Consider the following 22,748-nt stretch of genomic DNA (forward strand, 5'->3'; position numbering starts at 1 on the left):
ATGTTGGAGGGAGTGTGCTGTGTGAGTGAGGGATGTTGGAGGGTGTGTGCTTTGTGAGTGAGGGATGTTGGAGGGAGAGTGCTGTGTGAGTGAGGAATGTTGGAGGGTGTGTGCTGTGTGAGTGATGGATGTTGGAGGGTGTGTGCTGTGTGAGTGATGGATGTTGGAGGGTGTGTGCTGTGTGAGTGATGGATGTTGGAGGGTGTGTGCTGTGTGAGTGAGTGATGTTGGAGGGTGTGTGCTGTGTGAGTGATGGATGTTGGAGGGTGTGTGCTGTGTGAGTGATGGATGTTGGAGGGTGTGTGCTGTGTGAGTGAGGGATGTTGGAGGGTGTGTGCTGTGTGAGTGAGGGATGTTGGAGGGTGTGTGCTGTGTGAGTGAGGGATGTTGGAGGGTGTGCGCTGTGTGAGTGAGGGATGTTGGAGGGTGTGTGTTGTGTGAGTGAGTGATGTTGGAGGGTGTGTGCTGTGTGTGTGAGGGATGTTGGAGAGTGTGTGCTGTGTGAGTGAGGGATGTTGGAGGGTGTGTGCTGTGTGAGTGAGGGATGTTGGATGGTGTGTGTTGTGTGAGTGAGTGATGTTGGAGGGTGTGTGCTGTGTGAGTGAGGGATGTTGGAGGGTGTGTGCTGTGTGAGTGAGGGATGTTGGAGGGTGTGCGCTGTGTGAGTGAGGGATGTTGGAGGGTGTGTGTTGTGTGAGTGAGGAGTGTTGGAGGGTGTGTGCTGTGTGAGTGAGGGATGTTGGAGGGTGTGTGTTGTGTGAGTGAGGGATGTTGGAGGGTGTGCGCTGTGTGTGTGAGGGATGTTGGAGGGTGTGTGCTGTGTGAGTGAGGGATGTTGGAGGGTGTGTGCTGTGTGAGTGAGGGATGTTGGAGGTTGTGTGCTGTGTGAGTGAGGGATGTTGGAGGGTGTGTGCTGTTTGAGTGAGGGATGTTGGAGGGTGTGTGCTGTGTGAGTGAGGGATGTTGGAGGGAGTGTGTTGTGTGAGTGAGTGATGTTGGAGGGTGTGTGCTGTGTGAGTGAGGGATGTTGGAGGGTGTGTGCTGTGTGAGTGAGGGATGTTGGAGGATGTGTGCTGTGTGAGTGAGGGATGTTGGAGGGTGTGTGCTGTGTGAGTGATGGATGTTGGATGGTGTGTGTTGTGTGAGTCAGGAATGTTGGAGGGTGTGTGCTGTGTGAGTGAGGGATGTTGGAGGGTGTGTGCGGTGTGAGTGAGGTATGTTGGAGTGTGTGTGCTGTGTGTATGAGGGATGTTGGAGGGTGTGCGCTGTGTGAGTGAGGGATGTTGGAGGGTGTGTGTTGTGTGTGTGAGGGATGTTGGAGGGTGTGTGCGGTGTGAGTGAGGGATGTTGGAGGGTGTGTGCTGTGTGAGTGAGGGATGTTGGAGGGTGTGCGCTGTGTGAGTGAGGGATGTTGGAGGGTGTGCTGCAGTGTGACGGGGTCAGTACTGTGGGAGTGTCGCACTTTCAGATGGTCACTGCTGAGGGAGTGCCGCACTGTTAGAGGGTCTGTATTGAGGGAATGCCTCTCTGTCAGAGGGTCAGTAATGAGGGAGTAATGCACTGTCAGAGGATCAGTGCTGAGGGTGTGCTACACTGTCAGGGGGTCAGCACTGAGTGAGTACTGCACGGTCAGAGGGTCAGTATTGACGAGGTAGCGCACTGCCAGAGCATCAGCACTGAGGGAGTAACGTAATGTCACAGTGTCAGTATTGAAGGTGTACCGCACTGTCAGAAGGTCAGTACTGAGGGACTGCTGCATTGTCAAAGGGGCCATACTGAGGGAGTGCTGCACTGTGAGAGGGTCAGTACTGTGGGAGTGCTGACAGTCACAGTGTTAGTACTGCAGGAGTGCTGCACTGTCAGAGGGTCAGTACTGAGGGAGTGCCGCACTGTCAGAAGGTCAGTACTGAGGGACAGCTGCACTGTCAGAGAGTCTGCACTGAGGGAATGCCATACTGTCAGAGGGTCAGCACTGAGGGAGTAACGCACTGTCAGAGGGTCAGCACTGAGGGAGTAACGCACTGTCAGAGGGTCAGTACTGAGGGACAGCTGCACTGCCAGAGGGCCAGCTATGAGGGAGTGCCGCAATGTCAGAGAGTCAACACTGATGGTGTAACGCACTATCAGAGGGTCAGTACTGGGGTGTGCCGCACTGTCAGAGGGTCAGTACTGAGGGAGTGCTGCACTGTCAGAGGGTTAGTACTGAGGGAGTGCCGCACTGTCAGAAAGTCAACACTGATGGTCTAACGCACTATCCGAGGGTCAGTACTGAGGGTGTGCCGCACTGTCAGATGGTCAGTACTGAGGGAGTGCCGCACTGTCAGAGGGTCAGTACTGAGGGAGTGCCACACTGTCAGATGGTCAGTACTGAGGGAGTGCCGCAGTGTCAGAGGTTCAGTACTGAGGGAGCGCCGCACTGTCAGAGGGTCAGTACTGAGGGAGTGCTGCACTGTCAGATTGTCAGTGCTGAGGGAGTGCCACACTGTCAGAGGGTCAGTACTGAGGGATTCCCGCACTGTCAGAGGGTCAGTACTGAGGGAGTGCCACACTGTCAGAGGGTCAGTACTGAGGGAGTGCCGCAATGTCAGAAGGTCAGAACTGAGGGAGCGCCGCAGTGTCAAAGGTTCAGTACTGAGGGAGTGCTGCACTGTCAGAAGGTCAGTACTGAGGGAGTGCTGCACTGTCAGAAGGTCAGTACTGAGGGAGTGCTGCACTGTCAGATGGTCTGTACTGAGGGAGTGCTGCACTGTCAGAGGGTCAGTACTGAGGGAGTGCCGCAATGTCTGAAGGTCTGTACTGAGGGAGCGCTGCACTGTCAGATTGTCAGTGCTGAGGGAGTGCCGCAATGTCAGAGGGTCAGTACTGAGGGACCGCTGTACTGTCAGAGGGTCAGTACTGAGGGAGAGCCACACTGTCATAAGGTCAGTACTGAGGGATTCCCGCACTGTCAGAGGGTCAGTACTGAGGGAGTGCCGCAATGTCTGAAGGTCAGTACTGAGGGAGTGCTGCACTGTCAGAGGGTCAGTACTGAGGGAGTGCCGCAATGTCAGAGGGTCAGTACTGAGGGAGCGCTGCACTGTCAGAGGGTCAGTACTGAGGGAGAGCCACACTGTCATAGGGTCAGTACTGAGTGAGTCCCGCACTATCGGAGGGTCAGTACAGAGGGAGTGCCGCACTGTCAGAGGGTCAGTACTGAGGGAGTGCCGCACTGTCAGAGGGTTAGTACTGAGGGAGTGCCGCACTGTCAGAGGGTCAGTACTGAGGGAGTGCCGCACTGTCAGAGGGTCAGTACTGAGGGTGTGCTGCACTGTCAGATGGTCAGTACTGAGGGAGTGCTGCACTGTCAGATGGTCAGTACTGAGGGAGTGCCGCACTGTCAGATGGTCAGTACTGAGGGACTGCCGCACTGTCAGAGGGTTAGTACTGAGGGAGTGCCGCACTGTCAGAGGGTCAGTACTGAAGGTGTGCTGCACTGTCAGATGGTCAGTACTGAGGGAGTGCCGCACTGTCAGAGGGTCAGTGCTGAGGGAGTGCTGCACTGTCAGAGAGTCAACACTGATGGTGTAAGGCAGTATCAGAGGGTCAGTACTGGGGTGTGCCGCTCTGTCACAGGGTCACTACTGAGGGTGTGCCGCACTGTCGGAGGGTCAGTACTGGGGGTGTGCCGCACCATCAGAGGGTCAGCACTGAGGGAGTGCCGCACTGTCAGCGTCAGTACTGAGGGAGTGCCGCACTGTCAGAGGGTCAGCACTGAGGGAATGCTGCACTGTCAGAGGGTCAGGACTGAGGGAGTGCCACACTGTCAGAAGGACAGTACTGCGGGAGTGCCACACTGTCAGAGTCAGTACTGAGGGAATGCTGCACTGTCAGAGGGTCAGTACTGAGGGAGTGCTGCACTGTCAGAGTGTCATTCCTGAGGGAGTGCCACACTGTAAGAGCGTCAGTACTGAGGGAATGCTGCACTGTCAGAGGGTCAGTACTGAGGGAGTGCTGCACTGTCAGAGTGTCATTCCTGAGGGAGTGCCACACTGTAAGAGCGTCAGTACTGGGGGTGTGCCGCACTGTCAGAGTCAGTACTGAGGGAATGCTGCACTGTCAGAGGGTCAGTACTGCGGTGTGCCACACTGTCAGAGGGTCAGTACTGAGGGAGTGCCACACTGTCAGAAGGTCAGTACTGAGGGAGTGCCGCACTGTCAGAGTGTCAGTACTGAGGGAATAATGCACTGTCAGAGGGTCAGTACTGAGAGAAAGCCACACTGTCAGAGGGTCAGTACTGAGGGACTGCAGCACTGTCAGAGGGTCAGTACTGAGGGTGTACCGCTCTGTCAGAGGATCAGCACTGAGGGAGTAACGCGCTGTAAGAGGGTCAGCACTTACGGAGTGCTGCACTGTCAGAGGGTCAGTAGTGAGGGACTGCTGCACTGACAGAGAGTCAGTACTGAGGGAGTGCTGCACTGTCAGAGGGTCAGTACTGAGGGAGTGCCGCACTGTCAGAAGGTCAGCACTGAGGGACAGCTGCACTGTCAGAGAGTCCGCACTGAGGGATTGCCGTACTGTCAGAGTCAGTACTGAGGGAATGCTGCACGGTCAGAGGGTCAGCACTGAGGGAATGCCGCACTGTCAGAGGGTCAGTACTGAGGGAGTGCCACACTGTCAGAGTCAGTACTGAGGGAGTGCTGCACTGTCAGAGGGTCAGTACTGAGGGTGTGCCGCACTGTTGGAGGGTCAGTACTGAGGGAGTGCCACACTGTCAGAAGGACAGTACTGAGGGAGTGCCACACTGTCACAGTCAGTACTGAGGGAGTGCTGCACTGTCAGAGGGTCAGTACTGAGGGAGTGCTGCACTGTCAGAGTGTCATTCCTGAGGGAGTGCCACACTGTAAGAGCGTCAGTACTGAGGGTGTGCTGCACTGTCAGAGGGTCAGTACTGAGGGTGTGCTGCACTGTCAGAGGGTCAGTACTGAGGGAGTGTTGCACTGTCAGAGGGTCAGTACTGAGGGAGTGCCGCTGTGTCAGTGGGTCAGGACTGAGGGAGCACTGCAGTGTCAGAGGGTCAGCACTGAGGGAGTGTAACACTGTCAGAGGGTCAGTACTGAGGGAGTGCCATGCTGTCAGAGGGTCAGTACTGAGGGAGTGTTGCACTGTCAGAGGGTCAGTACTGAGGGAGTGCCGCATTGTCAGAGAGTCAGTACTGAGGGAATGCCGCACTGTCAGAGGGTCAGTACTGAGGGAGTGCCGCAATGTCAGAAGGTCAGTACTTAGGGAGCGCTGCACTGTCAGATTGTCAGTGCTGAGGGAGAGCCACACTGTCACAGGGTCAGTACTGAGGGAGTCCCGCACTATCGGAGGGTCAGTACAGAGGGAGTGCCGCACTGTCAGAGGGTCAGTACTGAGGGAGTGCCGCATCGTCAGAGGGTTAATACTGAGGGAGTGCCGCACTGTCAGAGAGTCAACACTGATGGTGTAACGCACTGTCAGAGGGTCAGTACTGAGGGAGTGCCGCACTGTCAGAGGGTTAGTACTGAGGGAGTGCCGCACTGTCAGAGGGTCAGTACTGAGGGAGTGCCGCACTGTCAGAGGGTCAGTACTGAGGGAGTGCCGCACTGTCAGAGGGTCAGTACTGAGGGTGTGCTGCACTGTCAGATGGTCAGTACTGAGGGAGTGCCGCACTGTCAGATGGTCAGTACTGAGGGACTGCCGCACTGTCAGAGGGTCAGTACTGAGGGTGTACCGCTCTGTCAGAGGATCAGCACTGAGGGAGTAACGCGCTGTAAGAGGGTCAGCACTTACGGAGTGCTGCACTGTCAGAGGGTCAGTAGTGAGGGACAGCTGCACTGACAGAGAGTCAGTACTGAGGGAGTGCTGCACTGTCAGAGGGTCAGTACTGAGGGAGTGCCGCACTGTCAGAAGGTCAGTACTGAGGGAATGCTGCACTGTCAGAGGGTCAGCACTGAGGGAATGCCGCACTGTCAGAGGGTCAGTACTGAGGGAGTGCCACACTGTCAGAGTCAGTACTGAGGGAATGCTGCACTGTCAGAGGGTCAGTACTGAGGGTGTGCCGCACTGTTGGAGGGTCAGTACTGGGGGAGTGCCACAGTGTCAGAGGGTCAGTACTGAGGGAGTGCCACACTGTCAGAGTCAGTACTGAGGGAATGCTGCACTGTCAGAGGGTCAGTACTGAGGGAATGCTGCACTGTCAGAGGGTCAGTACTGAGGGTGTGCCGCACTGTTGGAGGGTCAGTACTGAGGGAGTGCCGCACTGTCAGAGGGTCAGTACTGAGGGAGTGCCACACTGTCAGAGTCAGTACTGAGGGAATGCTGCACTGTCAGAGGGTCAGTACTGAGGGAGTGCTGCACTGTCAGAGTGTCATTCCTGAGGGAGTGCCACACTGTAAGAGCGTCAGTACTGAGGGTGTGCTGCACTGTCAGAGGGTCAGTACTGAGGGTGTGCCGCTCTGTCAGATGATCAGTACTGACGGTGTGCCGCACTGTCAGAGTCAGTACTGAGGGAATGCTGCACTGTCAGAGGGTCAGTACTGAGGGAGTGCCACACTGTCAGAGAGTCAGTACTGAGGGAGTGCCACACTGTCAGAGGATCCGTACTGAGGGAGTGCCACACTGTCAGAGGGTCAGTACTGAGGGAGTGCCACACTGTCAGAGAGTCAGTACTGACGGAATGCCGCATTGTCAGAGGGTCAGTATTGAGGGAGTGCTGCACTGTCAGAGGGTCAGCACTGTGGGAGTGCCACACTGTCAGAGGGTCAGCACTGTGGGAGTGCCGCATTGTCAGAGGGTCAGTACTGAGGGAGTGCCGCACTGTCAGAGGGTCAGTATTGAGGGAGTGCTGCACTGTCAGAGGGTCAGCATTCTTGGAGTGCCACACTGTCAGAGGGTCAGCACTGTGGGAGTGCCACACTGTCAGAGGGTCAGTACTGAGGGAGTGCCGCACTGTCAGAGGGTCAGTATTGAGGGAGTGCTGCACTGTCAGAGGGTCAGTACTGAGGGAGTGTTGCACTGTCAGAGGGTCAGCACTGTGGGAGTGCCGCACTGTCAGAGGGTCAGTACTGAGGGAGTGCCACACTGTCAGAGGGTCAGTACTGAGGGAGTGCCGCAATGTCAGAAGGTCAGTACTGAGGGAGTGCCGCACTGTCAGAGGGTCAGTACTGAGGGAGTGCCACACTGTCAGAGGGTCAGTACTGAGGGAATGCTGCACTGTCAGAGGGTCAGTACAGAGGGAGTGCCGCATCGTCAGAGGGTTAGTACTGAGGGAGTGCCGCACAGTCAGAGAGTCAACACTGATGGTGTAACGCACTGTCAGAGGGTTCGTACTGTGGGAGTGCCACACTGTCAGAGGGTCAGTACTGAGGGAGTGCCAAACTGCCAGAGGGTTAGTACTGAGGGAGTGCTGCACTGTCAGAGGGTCAGTACTGAGGGAGTGTTGCACTGTCAGAGGGTCAGTACTGAGGGAGTGCCGCTGTGTCAGTGGGTCAGGACTGAGGGAGTGCCGCACTGTCAGAGGGTCAGCACTGAGGGAGTGCCACACTGTCAGAGGGTCAGTACTGAGGGAGAGCCATGCTGTCAGAGGGTCAGTACTGAGGGAGTGTTGCACTGTCAGAGGGTCAGTACTGAGGGAGTGCCGCATTGTCAGAGAGTCAGTACTGAGGGAATGCCGCACTGATAGAGGGTCAGTACTGAGGGAGTGCCGCAATGTCAGAAGGTCAGTACTGAGGGAGCGCTGCACTGTCAGATTGTCAGTGCTGAGGGAGAGCCACACTGTCATAGGGTCAGTACTGAGGGAGTCCCGCACTATCGGAGGGTCAGTACTGAGGGAATGCTGCACTGTCAGAGGGTCAGTACAGAGGGAGTGCCGCATCGTCAGAGGGTTAGTACTGAGGGAGTGCCGCACTGTCAGAGAGTCAACACTGATGGTGTAACGCATTGTCAGAGGGTCAGTACTGAGGGAGTGCCGCACTGTCAGAGGGTTAGTACTGAGGGAGTGCCGCACTCTCAGAGAGTCAACACTGATGGTGTAACGCACTGTCAGAGGGTCAGCACTGAGGGAGTGCCGCACTGTCAGAGGGTCAGTACTGAGGGAGTGCCGCACTGTCAGAGGGTCAGTACTGAGGGTGTGCTGCACTGTCAGAGGGTCAGTACTGAGGGTGTGCTGCACTGTCAGATGGTCAGTACTGAGGGAGTGCCGCACTGTCAGAGGGTCAGTACTGAGGGTGTGCTGCACTGTCAGAGGGTCAGTACTGAGGGAGTGCCGCACTGTCAGATGGTCAGTACTGAGGGACTTCCGCACTGTCAGAGGGTTAGTACTGAGGGAGTGCCGCACTGTCAGAGGGTCAGTACTGAGGGTGTGCTGCACTGTCAGATGGTCAGTACTGAGGGAGTGCTGCACTGTCAGAGGGTCAGTACTGAGGGAGTGCCGCACTGTCAGAGGGTCAGTAACTGAGGGAGTGCTGCACTGTCAGATGGTCTGTACTGAGGGAGTGCCACACTGGAAGAGGGTCAGTACTGAGGGAAGGCTGCACTGTCAGAGGGTCAGTAACTGAGGGTGTGCCGCACTGTCAGAGGGTCAGTAACTGAGGGTGTGCCGCACTGTCAGAGGGTCAGTACTGAGGGAGTGCTGCACTGTCAGAGGGTCTGTACTGAGGGTGTGCCGCACTGTCAGAGGGTCTGTACTGAGGGAGTGCTGCACTGTCAGAGGGTCAGTATTGAGGCAGTGCCGCACTGTCAGAGGGTCTGCACTGAGGGAGTGCTGCACTGTCAGAGGGTCAGTGCTGAGGGAGTCCCACACTGTCAGAGTGCCAGCACTGAGGGAGTGCCGCACTGTCAGAGGGTCAGTACTGAGGGAGTGCCTCACTGTCAGAGGGTCAGTACTGAGGGAGTGCTGCACTGTCAGAGGGTCAGTGCTGAGGGAGTCCCACACTGTCAGAGGGTCAGTACTGAGGGAGTGCCGCACTGTCAGAGAGTCAACACTGATGGTGTAAGGCAGTATCAGAGGGTCAGTGCTGGGGTGTGTCGCTCTGTCACAGGGTCACTACTGAGGGTGTGCCGCACTGTCGGAGGGTCAGTACTGGGGGTGTGCCGCACCATCAGAGGGTCAGCACTGAGGGAGTGCCACACTGTCAGAGGGTCAGTACTGGGGGTGTGCCGCACCATCAGAGGGTCAGCACTGAGGGAGTGCCGCACTGTCAGAGGGTCAGTACTGAGGGAGTGCCGCACTGTCAGAGGGTCAGTACTGAGGGAGTGCCGCACTGTCAGAAGGACAGTACTGAGGGAGTGCCACACTGTCAGAGGGTCAGTACTGAGGGTGTGCCACACTGTCAGAGTCAGTACTGAGGGTACGCTGCACTGTTGGAGGGTCAGTACTGGGGGTGTGCCGCACTGTCAGAGTCAGTACTGAGGGAATGCTGCACTGTCAGAGGGTCAGTACTGAGGTGTGCCACACTGTCAGAAGGTCAGCACTGAGGGAGTGCCACACTGTCAGAGGGTCAGTACTGAGGGAGTGCCGCACTGTCAGAGGGTCGGTACTGAGGGAGTGCCACACTGTCAGAGAGTAAGTACTGAGGGAATGCTGCACTGTCAGAGGGTCAATACTGAGGGAGTGCCGCACTGTCAGTGGATCCGTACTGAGGGAGTGCCACACTGTCAGAGGGTCAGTACTGAGGGAATGCCGCATTGTCAGAGAGTCAGTACTGAGGTAATGCCGCACTGTCAGAGGGTCAGTATTGAGGGAGTGATGCACTGTCAGAGGGTCAGCATTGTGGGAGTGCCACACTGTCAGAGGGTCAGCACTGTGGGAGTGCCACACTGTCAGAGGGTCAGCACTGTGGAAGTGCCGCATTGTCAGAGGGTCAGTACTGAGGGAGTGCCGCACTGTCAGAGGGTCAGTATTGAGGGAGTGCTGCACTGTCAGAGGGTCAGCATTGTGGGAGTGCCACACTGTCAGAGGGTCAGCACTGTGGGAGTGCCACACTGTCAGAGGGTCAGTACTGAGGGAGTGCCATGCTGTCAAAGGGTCAGTACTGAGGGAGTGCCACACTGTCGGAGGGTCAGTACTGAGGGAGTTCCATGCTATCGGAGGGACAGTACTGAGGGAGTTCAGCACTGTCAGAGGGTCAGCACTGTGGGAGTGCCGCACTGTCAGAGGGTCAGTATTGAGGGAGTGCCGCACTGTCAGAGGGTCCTTACTGAGGGAGTGCCACACTGTCAGAGGGTCCTTACTGAGGGAGTGCCACACTGTCAAAGGGTCAATACTGAGGGAGTGCCACACTGTCAGAGGGTCAGTACTGAGGGTGTGCCATGCTGTCAGAGGGTCAGTACTGAGGGAGTGTTGCACTGTCAGAGGGTCAGTACTGAGGGAGTGCCGCTGTGTCAGTGGGTCAGTACTGAGGGAGCACTGCAGTGTCAGATGGTCAGTACTGAGGGAGCGGTGCATTGTCAGATTGTCAGTGCTGAGGGAGAGCCACACTATCATAGGGTCAGTACTGAGGGAGTCCCGCACTATCGGAGGGTCAGTACTGAGGGAGTGCCGCAATGTCAGAAGGTCAGTACTGGAGTATGCCGCACTGTCACACTGTCAATACTGCGGGAGTGCTGCACTGGTAGAGGGTCATTACTGAGGGTGCGCCGTACTGTCAGGGGGCCAGTACTGAGGGCGTGCCGCAATGTTAGAGGGTCAGGACTGAGGGAGTGCCGAACCGTGTGAGTGTCAGTGCTGAGGGAGTCCCGCACTGTCAGAGTGCCAGCACTGAGGGAGTGCCGCACTGTCAGGGGGTCAGTACTGAGGGAGTGCCTCAATGTCAGAGGGTCAGTACTGAGGGAATGCCGCACTGTCAGAGGGTTAGTACTGAGGGAGTGCCGCACTGTCTGAGAGTCAACACTGATTTTGTAACGCACTGTCAGAGGGTCAGTACTGAGGGAGTGCCTCACTGCCAGAGGGCCAGCACTGAGGGAGTGCCGCACTGTCAGAGAGTCAACACTGATGGTGTAACGCACTGTCAGAGGGCCAGCACTGAGGGAGTGCCGCACTGTCAGAGGGTCAGTACTGAGGGAGTGCCGCACTGTCAGAGGGTCAGTACTGAGGGTGTGCTGCACTGTCAGAGGGTCAGTACTGAGGGTGTGCTGCACTGTCAGATGGTCAGTACTGAGGGAGTGTCGCACTGTCAGAGGGTCAGTACTGAGGGTGTGCTGCACTGTCAGAGGGTCAGTACTGAGGGAGTGCCGCACTGTCAGATGGTCAGTACTGAGGGACTGCCGCACTGTCAGAGGGTTAGTACTGAGGGAGTGCCGCACTGTCAGAGGGTCAGTACTGAGGGTGTGCTGCACTGTCAGATGGTCAGTACTGAGAGAGTGCTGCACTCTCAGAGGGTCAGTACTGAGGGAGTGCCGCACTGTCAGAGGGTCAGTAACTGAGGGAATGCTGCACTGTCAGATGGTCTGTACTGACGGAGTGCCAGACTGGAAGAGGGTCAGTACTGAGGGAGTGCCGCACTGTCAGAGGGTCAGTAACTGAGGGTGTGCCGCACTGTCAGAGGGTCAGTAACTGAGGGTGTGCCGCACTGTCAGAGGGTCAGTACTGAGGGAGTGCTGCACTGTCAGAGGGTCTGTACTGAGGGTGTGCCGCACTGTCAGAGGGTCTGTACTGAGGGAGTGCTGCACTGTCAGAGGGTCAGTATTGAGGGAGTGCCGCACTGTCAGAGGGTCTGTACTGAGGGAGTGCTGCACTGTCAGAGGGTCAGTGCTGAGGGAGTCCCACACTGTCAGAGTGCCAGCACTGAGGGAGTGCCGCACTGTCAGAGGGTCAGTACTGAGGGAGTGCCTCACTGTCAGAGGGTCAGTACTGAGGGAGTGCTGCACTGTCAGAGGGTCAGTGCTGAGGGAGTCCCACACTGTCAGAGTGCCAGCACTGAGGGAGTGCCGCACTGTCAGAGGGTCAGTACTGAGGGAGTGCCGCACTGTCAGAGAGTCAACACTGATGGTGTAAGGCAGTATCAGAGGGTCAGTGCTGGGGTGTGTCGCTCTGTCACAGGGTCACTACTGAGGGTGTGCCGCACTGTCGGAGGGTCAGTACTGGGGGTGTGCCGCACCATCAGAGGGTCAGCACTGAGGGAGTGCCACACTGTCAGAGGGTCAGTACTGGGGGTGTGCCGCACCATCAGAGGGTCAGCACTGAGGGAGTGCCGCACTGTCAGAGGGTCAGTACTGAGGGAGTGCCGCACTGTCAGAGGGTCAGTACTGAGGGAGTGCCGCACTGTCAGAAGGACAGTACTGAGGGAGTGCCACACTGTCAGAGGGTCAGTACTGAGGGTGTGCCACACTGTCAGAGTCAGTACTGAGGGTACGCTGCACTGTCAGAGGGTCAGTACTGAGGGTGTGCCGCACTGTTGGAGGGTCAGTACTGGGGGTGTGCCGCACTGTCAGAGTCAGTACTGAGGGAATGCTGTACTGTCAGAGGGTCAGTACTGAGGTGTGCCACACTGTCAGAAGGTCAGCACTGAGGGAGTGCCACACTGTCAGAGGGTCAGTACTGAGGGAGTGCCGCACTGTCAGAGGGTCGGTACTGAGGGAGTGCCACACTGTCAGAGAGTAAGTACTGAGGGAATGCTGCACTGTCAGAGGGTCAACACTGAGGGATTGCCGCACTGTCAGTGGATCCGTACTGAGGGAGTGCCACACTGTCAGAGGGTCAGTACTGAGGGAATGCCGCATTGTCAGAGAGTCAGTACTGAGGTAATGCCGCACTGATAGAGGGTCAGTATTGAGGGAGTGATGCACTGTCAGAGGGTCAGCATTGTGGGAGTGCCACACTGTCAGAGGGTCAGCACTATGGGTGTGCCACGCTGTCAGAGGGTCAGCACTGTGGAAGTGCCGCATTGTCAGAGGGTCAGTACTGAGGGAGTGCCGCACTGTCAGAGGGTCAGTATTGAGGGAGTGCTGCACTGTCAGAGGGTCAGCATTGTGGGAGTGCCACACTGTCAGAGGGTCAGCACTGTGGGAGTGCCACACTGTCAGAGGGTCAGTACTGAGGGAGTGCCATGCTGTCAAAGGGTCAGTACTGAGGGAGTGCCACACTGTCGGAGGGTCAGTACTGAGGGAGTTCCATGCTATCGGAGGGACAGTACTGAGGGAGTGCTGCACTGTCAGAGGGTCAGCACTGTGGGAGTGCCGCACTGTCAGAGGGTCAGTATTGAGGGAGTGCCGCACTGTCAGAGGGTCCTTACTGAGGGAGTGCCACACTGTCAGAGGGTCCTTACTGAGGGAGTGCCACACTGTCAAAGGGTCAATACTGAGGGAGTGCCACACTGTCAGAGGGTCAGTACTGAGGGAGTGCCATGCTGTCAGAGGGTCAGTACTGAGGGAGTGTTGCACTGTCAGAGGGTCTGTACTGAGGGAGTGCCGCTGTGTCAGTGGGTCAGTACTGAGGGAGCACTGCAGTGTCAGATGGTCAGTACTGAGGGAGCGGTGCATTGTCAGATTGTCAGTGCTGAGGGAGAGCCACACTATCATAGGGTCAGTACTGAGGGAGTCCCGCACTATCGGAGGGTCAGTACTGAGGGAGTGCCGCAATGTCAGAAGGTCAGTACTGGAGTGTGCCGCACTGTCACACTGTCAATACTGCGGGAGTGCTGCACTGGCAGAGGGTCATTACTGAGGGTGCGCCGTACTGTCAGGGGGCCAGTACTGAGGGCGTGCCGCAATGTTCGAGGCTCAGGACTGAGGGAGTGCCGAACCGTGTGAGTGTCAGTGCTGAGGGAGTCCCGCACTGTCAGAGTGCCAGCACTGAGGGAGTGCCGCACTGTCAGGGGGTCAGTACTGAGGGAGTGCCTCAATGTCAGAGGGTCAGTACTGAGGTAATGCCGCACTGTCAGAGGGTTAGTACTGAGGGAGTGCCGCACTGTCTGAGAGTCAACACTGATTTTGTAACGCACTATCAGAGGGTCAGTACTGGGGTGTGCCGCAATGTCAGAGGGTCAGTACTGAGGGAGTGCCTCACTGCCAGAGGGCCAGCACTGAGGGAGTGCCGCACTGTCAGAGAGTCAACACTGATGGTGTAACGCACTATCAGAGGGTCAGTACTGGGGTGTGCCGCACTGTCAGAGGGTCAGTACTGGGGTGTGCCGCAATGTCAGAGGGTCAGTACTGAGGGAGTGCCGCACTGTCAGAGGGTCAGTACTGAGGGAGTGCCGCACTGTCAGAGAGTCCACACTGATTTTGTAACGCACTGTCAGAGGGTCAGTACTGAGGGAGTGCCTCACTGTCAGAGAGTCAACACTGATGGTGTAAGGCAGTAACAGAGGGTCAGTGCTGGGGTGTGCCGCTCTGTCACAGGGTCACTACTGAGGGTGTGCCGCACTGTCGGAGGGTCAGTATTGAGGGAGTGCCGCACTGTCAGAGAGTCAACACTGATGGTGTAAGGCACTATCAGAGGGTCAGTACTGGGGTGTGCTGCTCTGTCACAGGGTCACTACTGAGGGTGTGCCGCACTGTCGGAGGGTCAGTACTGGGGGTGTGCCGCACTGTCAGAGGGTCAGTACTGAGGGAGTGCCACACTGTCAGAAGGACAGTACTGAGGATGTGCCACACTGTCAGAGTCAGTACTGAGGGTACGCTGCACTGTCAGAGGGTCAGTACTGAGGGTGTGCCGCACTGTTGGAGGGTCAGTACTGGGGGTGTGCCGCACTGTCAGAGTCAGTACTGAGGGAATGCTGCACTGTCAGAGGGTCAGTACTGAGGTGTGCCACACTGTCAGAAGGTCAGCACTGAGGGAGTGCCACACTGTCAGAGGGTCAGTACTGAGGGAGTGCCGCACTGTCAGAGGGTCGGTACTGAGGGAGTGCCACACTGTCAGAAAGTAAGTACTGAGGGAATGCTGCACTGTCAGAGGGTCAACACTGAGGGATTGCCGCACTGTCAGTGGATCCGTACTGAGGGAGTGCCACACTGTCAGAGGGTCAGTACTGAGGGAATGCCGCATTGTCAGAGAGTCAGTACTGAGGTAATGCCGCACTGATAGAGGGTCAGTATTGAGGGAGTGATGCACTGTCAGAGGGTCAGCATTGTGGGAGTGCCACACTGTCAGAGGGTCAGCACTATGGGTGTGCCACGCTGTCAGAGGGTCAGCACTGTGGAAGTGCCGCATTGTCAGAGGGTCAGTACTGAGGGAGTGCCGCACTGTCAGAGGGTCAGTATTGAGGGAGTGCTGCACTGTCAGAGGGTCAGCATTGTGGGAGTGCCACACTGTCAGAGGGTCAGCACTGTGGGAGTGCCATGCTGTCAAAGGGTCAGTACTGAGGGAGTGCCACACTGTCGGAGGGTCAGTACTGAGGGAGTTCCATGCTATCGGAGGGACAGTACTGAGGGAGTGCTGCACTGTCAGAGGGTCAGCACTGTGGGAGTGCCGCACTGTCAGAGGGTCAGTATTGAGGGAGTGCCGCACTGTCAGAGGGTCCTTACTGAGGGAGTGCCACACTGTCAGAGGGTCCTTACTGAGGGAGTGCCACACTGTCAAAGGGTCAATACTGAGGGAGTGCCACACTGTCAGAGGGTCAGTACTGAGGGAGTGCCATGCTGTCAGAGGGTCAGTACTGAGGGAGTGTTGCACTGTCAGAGGGTCTGTACTGAGGGAGTGCCGCTGTGTCAGTGGGTCAGTACTGAGGGAGCACTGCAGTGTCAGATGGTCAGTACTGAGGGAGCGGTGCATTGTCAGATTGTCAGTGCTGAGGGAGAGCCACACTATCATAGGGTCAGTACTGAGGGAGTCCCGCACTATCGGAGGGTCAGTACTGAGGGAGTGCCGCAATGTCAGAAGGTCAGTACTGGAGTGTGCCGCACTGTCACACTGTCAATACTGCGGGAGTGCTGCACTGGCAGAGGGTCATTACTGAGGGTGCGCCGTACTGTCAGGGGGCCAGTACTGAGGGCGTGCCGCAATGTTCGAGGGTCAGGACTGAGGGAGTGCCGAACCGTGTGAGTGTCAGTGCTGAGGGAGTCCCGCACTGTCAGAGTGCCAGCACTGAGGGAGTGCCGCACTGTCAGGGGGTCAGTACTGAGGGAGTGCCTCAATGTCAGAGGGTCAGTACTGAGGTAATGCCGCACTGTCAGAGGGTTAGTACTGAGGGAGTGCCGCACTGTCTGAGAGTCAACACTGATTTTGTAACGCACTGTCAGAGGGTCAGTACTGAGGGAGTGCCTCACTGCCAGAGGGCCAGCACTGAGGGAGTGCCGCACTGTCAGAGAGTCAACACTGATGGTGTAACGCACTATCAGAGGGTCAGTACTGGGGTGTGCCGCACTGTCAGAGGGTCAGTACTGGGGTGTGCCGCAATGTCAGAGGGTCAGTACTGAGGGAGTGCCGCACTGTCAGAGAGTCAACACTGATGGTGTAACGCACTATCAGAGGGTCAGTACTGGGGTGTGCCGCACTGTCAGAGGGTCAGTACTGAGGGAGTGCCGCACTGTCAGAGGGTCAGTACTGAGGGAGTGCCGCACTGTCAGAGAGTCCACACTGATTTTGTAACGCACTGTCAGAGGGTCAGTACTGAGGGAGTGCCTCACTGTCAGAGAGTCAACACTGATGGTGTAAGGCAGTAACAGAGGGTCAGTGCTGGGGTGTGCCGCTCTGTCACAGGGTCACTACTGAGGGTGTGCCGCACTGTCGGAGGGTCAGTATTGAGGGAGTGCCGCACTGTCAGAGAGTCAACACTGATGGTGTAAGGCACTATCAGAGGGTCAGTACTGGGGTGTGCTGCTCTGTCACAGGGTCACTACTGAGGGTGTGCCGCACTGTCAGAGGGTCAGTACTGAGGGAGTGCCACACTGTCAGAAGGACAGTACTGAGGATGTGCCACACTGTCAGAGTCAGTACTGAGGGAGTGCTGCACTGTCAGAGTGTCATTCCTGAGGGTGTGCCACACTGTCAGAGGGTCAGTACTGAGGGTGTGCCGCATTGTCAGAGGGTCAGTAACTGAGGGTGTGCCGCACTGTCAGAGGGTCAGAACTGAGGGTGTGCCGCACTGTCAGAGGGTCTGTACTGAGGGAGTGCTGCACTGTCAGAGGGTCTGTACTGAGGGAGTGCTGCACTGTCAGAGGGTCAGTGCTGAGGGCGTGCCACACTGCCAGAGGGTTAGTACTGAGGGAGTGCTGCACTGTCAGCGGGTCAGTACTGAGGGAGTGCCCCTGTGTCAGTGGGTCAGTACTGAGGGAGCACTGCAGTGTCAGAGGGTCAGCACTGAGGGAGTGCCACACTGTCAGAGGGTCAGTACTGAGGGAGTGCCATGCTGTCAGAGGGTCAGTACTGAGGGAGTGTTGCACTGTCAGAGGGTCAGCATTGTGGGAGTGCCACACTGTCAGAGGGTCAGCACTGTGGGAGTGCCACACTGTCAGAGGGTCAGCACTGTGGGAGTGCCGGATTGTCAGAGTGTCAGTACTGAGGGAGTGCCGCACTGTCAGAGGGTCAGTATTGAGGGAGTGCTGCACTGTCAGAGGGTCAGCATTGTGGGAGTGCCACACTGTCAGAGGGTCAGGACTGTGGGAGTGCCACACTGTCGGAGGGTCAGTACTGAGGGAGTTCCATGCTGTCAGTGGGTCAGTACTGAGGGAGTGCCACACTGTCAGAGGGTCCTTACTGAGGGAGTGCCACACTGTCAGAGGGTCAATACTGAGGGAGTGCCACACTGTCAGAGGGTCAGTACTGAGGGAGTGCCATGCTGTCAGAGGGTCAGTACTGAGGGAGTGTTGCACTGTCAGAGGGTCAGTACTGAGGGAGTGCCGCTGTGTCAGTGGGTCAGTACTGAGGGAGCACTGCAGTGTCAGAAGGTCAGTACTGAGGGAGCGGTGCATTGTCAGATTGTCAGTGCTGAGGGAGAGCTACACTATCATAGGGTCAGTACTGAGGGAGTCCCGCATTATCGGAGGGTCAGTACTGAGGGAGTGCCGCAATGTCAGAAGGTCAGTACGGGAGTGTGCCGCACTGTCACAATGTCAATACTGAGGGAGTACTGCACTGGCAGAGGGTCATTACTGAGGGTGCGCCGTACTGTCAGGGGGCCAGTACTGATGGCGTGCCGCAATGTTAGAGGGTCAGGACTGAGGGAGTGCCGAACCGTGTGAGTGTCAGTGCTGAGGGAGTGCCACACTGTCAGAGGGTTAGTACTGAGGGAGTGCTGCACTGTCAGAGGGTCAGCACTGAGGGAGTGCCACACTGTCAGAGGGTTAGTACTGAGGGAGTGCTGCACTGTCAGAGGGTCAGCACTGAGGGAGTGCCACACTGTCAGAGGGTTAGTACTGAGGGAGTGCTGCACTGTCAGAGGGTCAGCACTGAGGGAGTGCCACACTGTCAGAGGGTCAGTACTGAGGGAGTGCTGCACTGTCAGAGGGTCAGCACTGAGGGAGTGCCACACCGTCAGAGGGTCAGTACTGAGGGAGTGTTGCACTGTCAGAGGGTCAGTACTGAGGGAGTGCCGCTGTGTCAGTGAGTCAGTACTGAGGGAGCACTGCAGTGTCAGAGGGTCAGCACTGAGGGAGTGCCACAATGTCAGAGGGTCAGTACTGAGGGAGTGCCGCTGTGTCAGTGGGTCAGTACTGAGGGAGCACTGCAGTGTCAGAGGGTCAGTACTGAGGGCGTGCCGCACTGTCAGAGGGTCAGCACTGAGGTGTGCCACACTGTCGCACGGTCATTACTGAGGGAGTGCTGCACTGGCAAAAGGTCAGCACTGAGGGATTGCCGCATTGTCAGAGGGTCAGTACTGAGGGTGTGCCATGCTGTCAGAGGGTCAGTACTGAGGGTGTGCCGCACTGTCAGAGGTTCAGTACTGAGGGAGTGATGCACTGTCAGAGGGTCAGCACTGAGGGAGTGCCACACTGTCAGAGGGTCAGTACTGCGGGAGTACCATGCTGTCAGAGAGTCAGTACTGTGGGAGTTCCGCAGTGTCAGAGGGTCAGTTCTGAGGGAGTGCTGCACTGTCTGATGGTCAGTACTGAGAGTGTAACGCACTGTCAGAGGGTTAGTACTGAGGGAGTGCTGCACTGTCAGAGGGTCAGCACTGAGGCAGTGCCACACTGTCAGAGGGTCAACACTGAGAGTGGAACGCACTGTCAGACAGTCAGTACTGGGTGTGCCGCACTGTCACACTGTCAATACTGAGGGAGTGCTGCACTGGCAGAGGGTCAGCATTGAGGGAGTGCTGCACTGTCAGAGGGTCAGCACTGAGGGAGCGCCGTACTGTCAGGGGGCCAGAACTGAGGGCGGTCCGCAATATTAGAGGGTCAGGACTGAGGGAGTGCCGAACCGTGTGAGTGTCAGTGCTGAGGGAGTCCTGCACTGTCAGAGTGCCAGCACTGAGCGAGTGCCGCAATGTCAGAGGGTCAGCACTGAGGGAGTCCCGCACTGTCAGAGAGTCAACACTGATGGTGTAACGCACTATCAGAGGGTCAGTACTGGGTGTGCCGCACTGTCAGACGGTCAGGACTGAGGGAGTGCCTCACTGCCAGAGGGCCAGCACTGAGGGAGTGCCGCACTGTCAGAGACTCAACACTGATGTTGTAACGCACTATCAGAGGGTCAGTCCTGAGGGAGTGCCGTACTGTCAGAGGGTTAGTACTGAGGGAGTGCCGCACTGTCAGAGAGTCAACACTGCTGGTGTAAGGCAGTATCAGAGGGTCAGTACTGAGGGTGTGCCGCACTGTCAGATGGTCAGTACTGAGGGAGTGCCGCACTGTCAGAGGGTCAGTACTGAGGGAGTGCCGCACTGTCAGAGATTCAACACTGATGGTGTAAGGCAGTATCAGAGGGTCAGTACTGGGGTGTCCCGCTCTGTCACAGGGTCACTACTGAGGGAGTGCCGAACTGTCGGAGGGTCAGTACTGGAGGTGTGCCGCACCATCAGAGGGTCAGCACTGAGGGAGTGCCGCACTGTCAGAGTCAGTACTGAAGGGAATGCTGCACTGTCAGAGGGTCAGCACTGAGGGAATGCCGCACTGTCAGAGGGTCAGTACTGAGTCAGTGCTGCACTGTCAGAGGGTCAGTACTGAGAGTGTAACGCACTCTCAGACAGTCAGTACTGGGGTGTGCCGCACTGTCACACTGTCAATACTGAGGGAGTGCTGCACTGGCAGAGGGTCATTACTGAGGGAGCGCCGTACTGTCAGGGGGCCAGTACTGAGGGCGTGCCGCAATGTTAGAGGGTCAGGACTGAGGGAGTGCCGCACTGTCAGAGGGTCAGGACTGAGGGAGTGCTGAACCGTGTGAGTGTCAGTGCTGAGGGAGTCCCGCACTGTCAGAGGGTCAGTACTGAGGGATTCCCGCACTGTCAGAGGGTCAGTACTGAGGGAGTGCCACACTGTCAGAGAGTCAGTACTGGGGGAGTGCCGCAATGTCAGAAGGTCAGAACTGAGGGAGCGCCGCAGTGTCAAAGGTTCAGTACTGAGGAGGTGCTGCACTGTCAGATGGTCTGTACTGAGGGAGTGCCGCAATGTCAGAAGGTCAGTACTGAGGGAGTACTGCACTGTCAGAGGGTCAGTACTGAGGGAGTACTGCACTGTCAGAGGGTCAGTACTGAGGGAGTGCCGCACTGTCAGAGGGTCAGTACTGAGGGTGTGCCGCACTGTCAGATGGTCAGTACTGAGGGTGTGCCACGCTGTCAGAGGGTCAGTACTGAGGGAGTGCCGCACTGTCAGAGGGTCAGTACTGAGCGAGTGCTGCACTGTCAGAGGGTCAGTGCTGAGGGAGAGCCACACTGTCATAGGGTCAGTACTGAGGGAGTCCCGCACTATCGGAGGTTCAGTACTGAGGGAGTGCCGCACTGTCAGAGGGTCAGTACTGAGGGAGTGCTGCACTGTCAGAGGGTCAGTACTGAGGGAGTGCCGCACTGTCAGAGGGTCAGTACTGAGGGAGTGCTGCACTGTCAGAGGGTCAGTACTGAGGGAGTGCTGCACTGTCAGAGGGTCAGTACTGAGGGAGTGCCGCACTGTCAGAGGGTCAGTCCTGAGGGAGTGCCGCACTGTCAGAGAGTCAACACTGATGTTGTAAGGCAGTATCAGAGAGTCAGTACTGGAGTGTGCCGAACTGTCGGAGGGTCAGTACTGGGGGTGTGCCGCATCATCAGAGGGTCAGCATTGAGGGAGTGCCGCACTGTCAGAGTCAGTACTGAGGGAATGCTGCACTGTCAGAGGGTCATTCCTGAGGGAGTGCCACAATTTCAGAAGGTCAGCACTGAGGGAGTGCCGCACTGTCAGAGGGTCAGTACTGAGGGAGTGCCGCACTGTCAGAGGATCCGTACTGAGGGAGTGCCACACTGTCAGAGGGTCAGTACTGAGTGAGTGCCACACTGTCAGAGGGTCAGTACTGAGGGAATGCCGCCTTGTCAGAGAGTCAGTACTGAGGGAATGCCGCGCTGTCAGAGGATCAGTATTGAGGGAGTGCTGCACTGTCAGAGGGTCAGCATTGTGTGAGTGCCACACTGTCAGAGGGTCAGCACTGTGGGAGTGCCGCATTGTCAGAGGGTCAGTACTGAGGGAGTGCCGCACTGTCAGAGGGTCAGCACTGTGGGAGTGCCACACTGTCAGAGGGTCAGTACTGAGGGAGTGCCACACTGTCGGAGGGTCAGTACTGAGGGAGTGCCATGCTGTCAGAGGGTCAGTACTGAGGGAGTTGTGCACTGTCAGAGGGTCAGTACTGAGGGTGTGCCGCACTCTCAGAGGGTCTGTACTGAGGGAGTGCCGCAGTGTCAGAGGGTCAGTACTGAGGGAGTGCCGCACTGTCAGATGGTCAGTACTGAGGGAGTGCCATGCTGTCAGGGGGTCAGTACTGAGGGTGTGCCGCACTGTCAGAGGGTCTGTACTGAGGGAGTGCCGCACTGTGAGATGATCAGTACTGAGGGAGTGCCATGCTGTCAGAGGGTCAGTACTGAGGGTGTGCCGCACTGTCAGAGGGTCTGTACTGAGGGAGTGCCATGCTGTCAGAGGGTCAGTACTGAGGGTGTGCCGCACTGTCAGAGGGTCTGTACTGAGGGAGTGCCGCAGTGTCAGAGGGTCAGTACTGAGTGAGTGCCGCACTGTCAGAGGGTCAGTACTGAGGGTGTGCCACACTGTCAGAGGATCAGCACTGAGGGACAACTGCACTGTCAGAGTGTCAGTACTGAGGGAGTGTCGCAGTGTCAGAGGGTCCGTACTGAGGGAGTGCCACACTGTCAGAGGGTCAGTACTGAGGGAGTGCCGCACTGTCAGAGGGTCAGTACTGAGGGAGCGCCGCACTGTCAGAGGGTCAGGAACTGAGGGAGTGCCGCACTGTCAGAGGATCAGCACTGCGGGAATGCTGCAATGTCACCGGGTTAGGATTGAGGAAGCGCCGCAGTGTCAGAGGGTCAGTACTGAGGGAGCGCCGCAGTGTCAGCGGGTCAGGAACTGAGGGAGTGTCGCACTGTCTGAGGGTCTGTACTGAGGGAGCGCCGTACTGTCAGAGGGTCAGTACTGAGAGAGTGCCGCAGTATCAGAGGGTCAGTACTGAGGGAGTGCCGCACTGTCAGAGGGTCAGTACTGAGGGAGTGCTGCACTGTCAGAGGGTCAGTACTGAGGGAGTGCCGCACTGTCAGAGGATCAGCACTGCGGGAATGCTGCAATGTCACCGGGTTAGGACTGAGGAAGCGCCGCAGTGTCAGAGGGTCAGTACTGAGGGAGTGCCGCAGTGTCAGCGGGTCAGGAACTGAGGGAGTGTCGCACTGTCTGAGGGTCTGTACTGAGGGAGC

The 22,748-nt window shown here is 57.2% G+C and overlaps 1 pseudogene; it reads right to left on the bottom strand.

Annotated features, from left to right (window-relative positions):
• Positions 1-7,718: 7,718 nt before the first annotated feature.
• Positions 7,719-21,104, bottom strand: LOC148146998 (uncharacterized; annotated as a pseudogene).
• Between the last annotated feature and the right edge of the window lie 1,644 nt (positions 21,105-22,748).

This window comes from Chiloscyllium plagiosum, unplaced genomic scaffold, assembly GCF_037043375.1.
Source record: "Chiloscyllium plagiosum isolate Xiang-an unplaced genomic scaffold, Cpla_swu_hap1 HiC_scaffold_18, whole genome shotgun sequence".
Lineage (NCBI taxonomy): Eukaryota > Metazoa > Chordata > Chondrichthyes > Orectolobiformes > Hemiscylliidae > Chiloscyllium > Chiloscyllium plagiosum.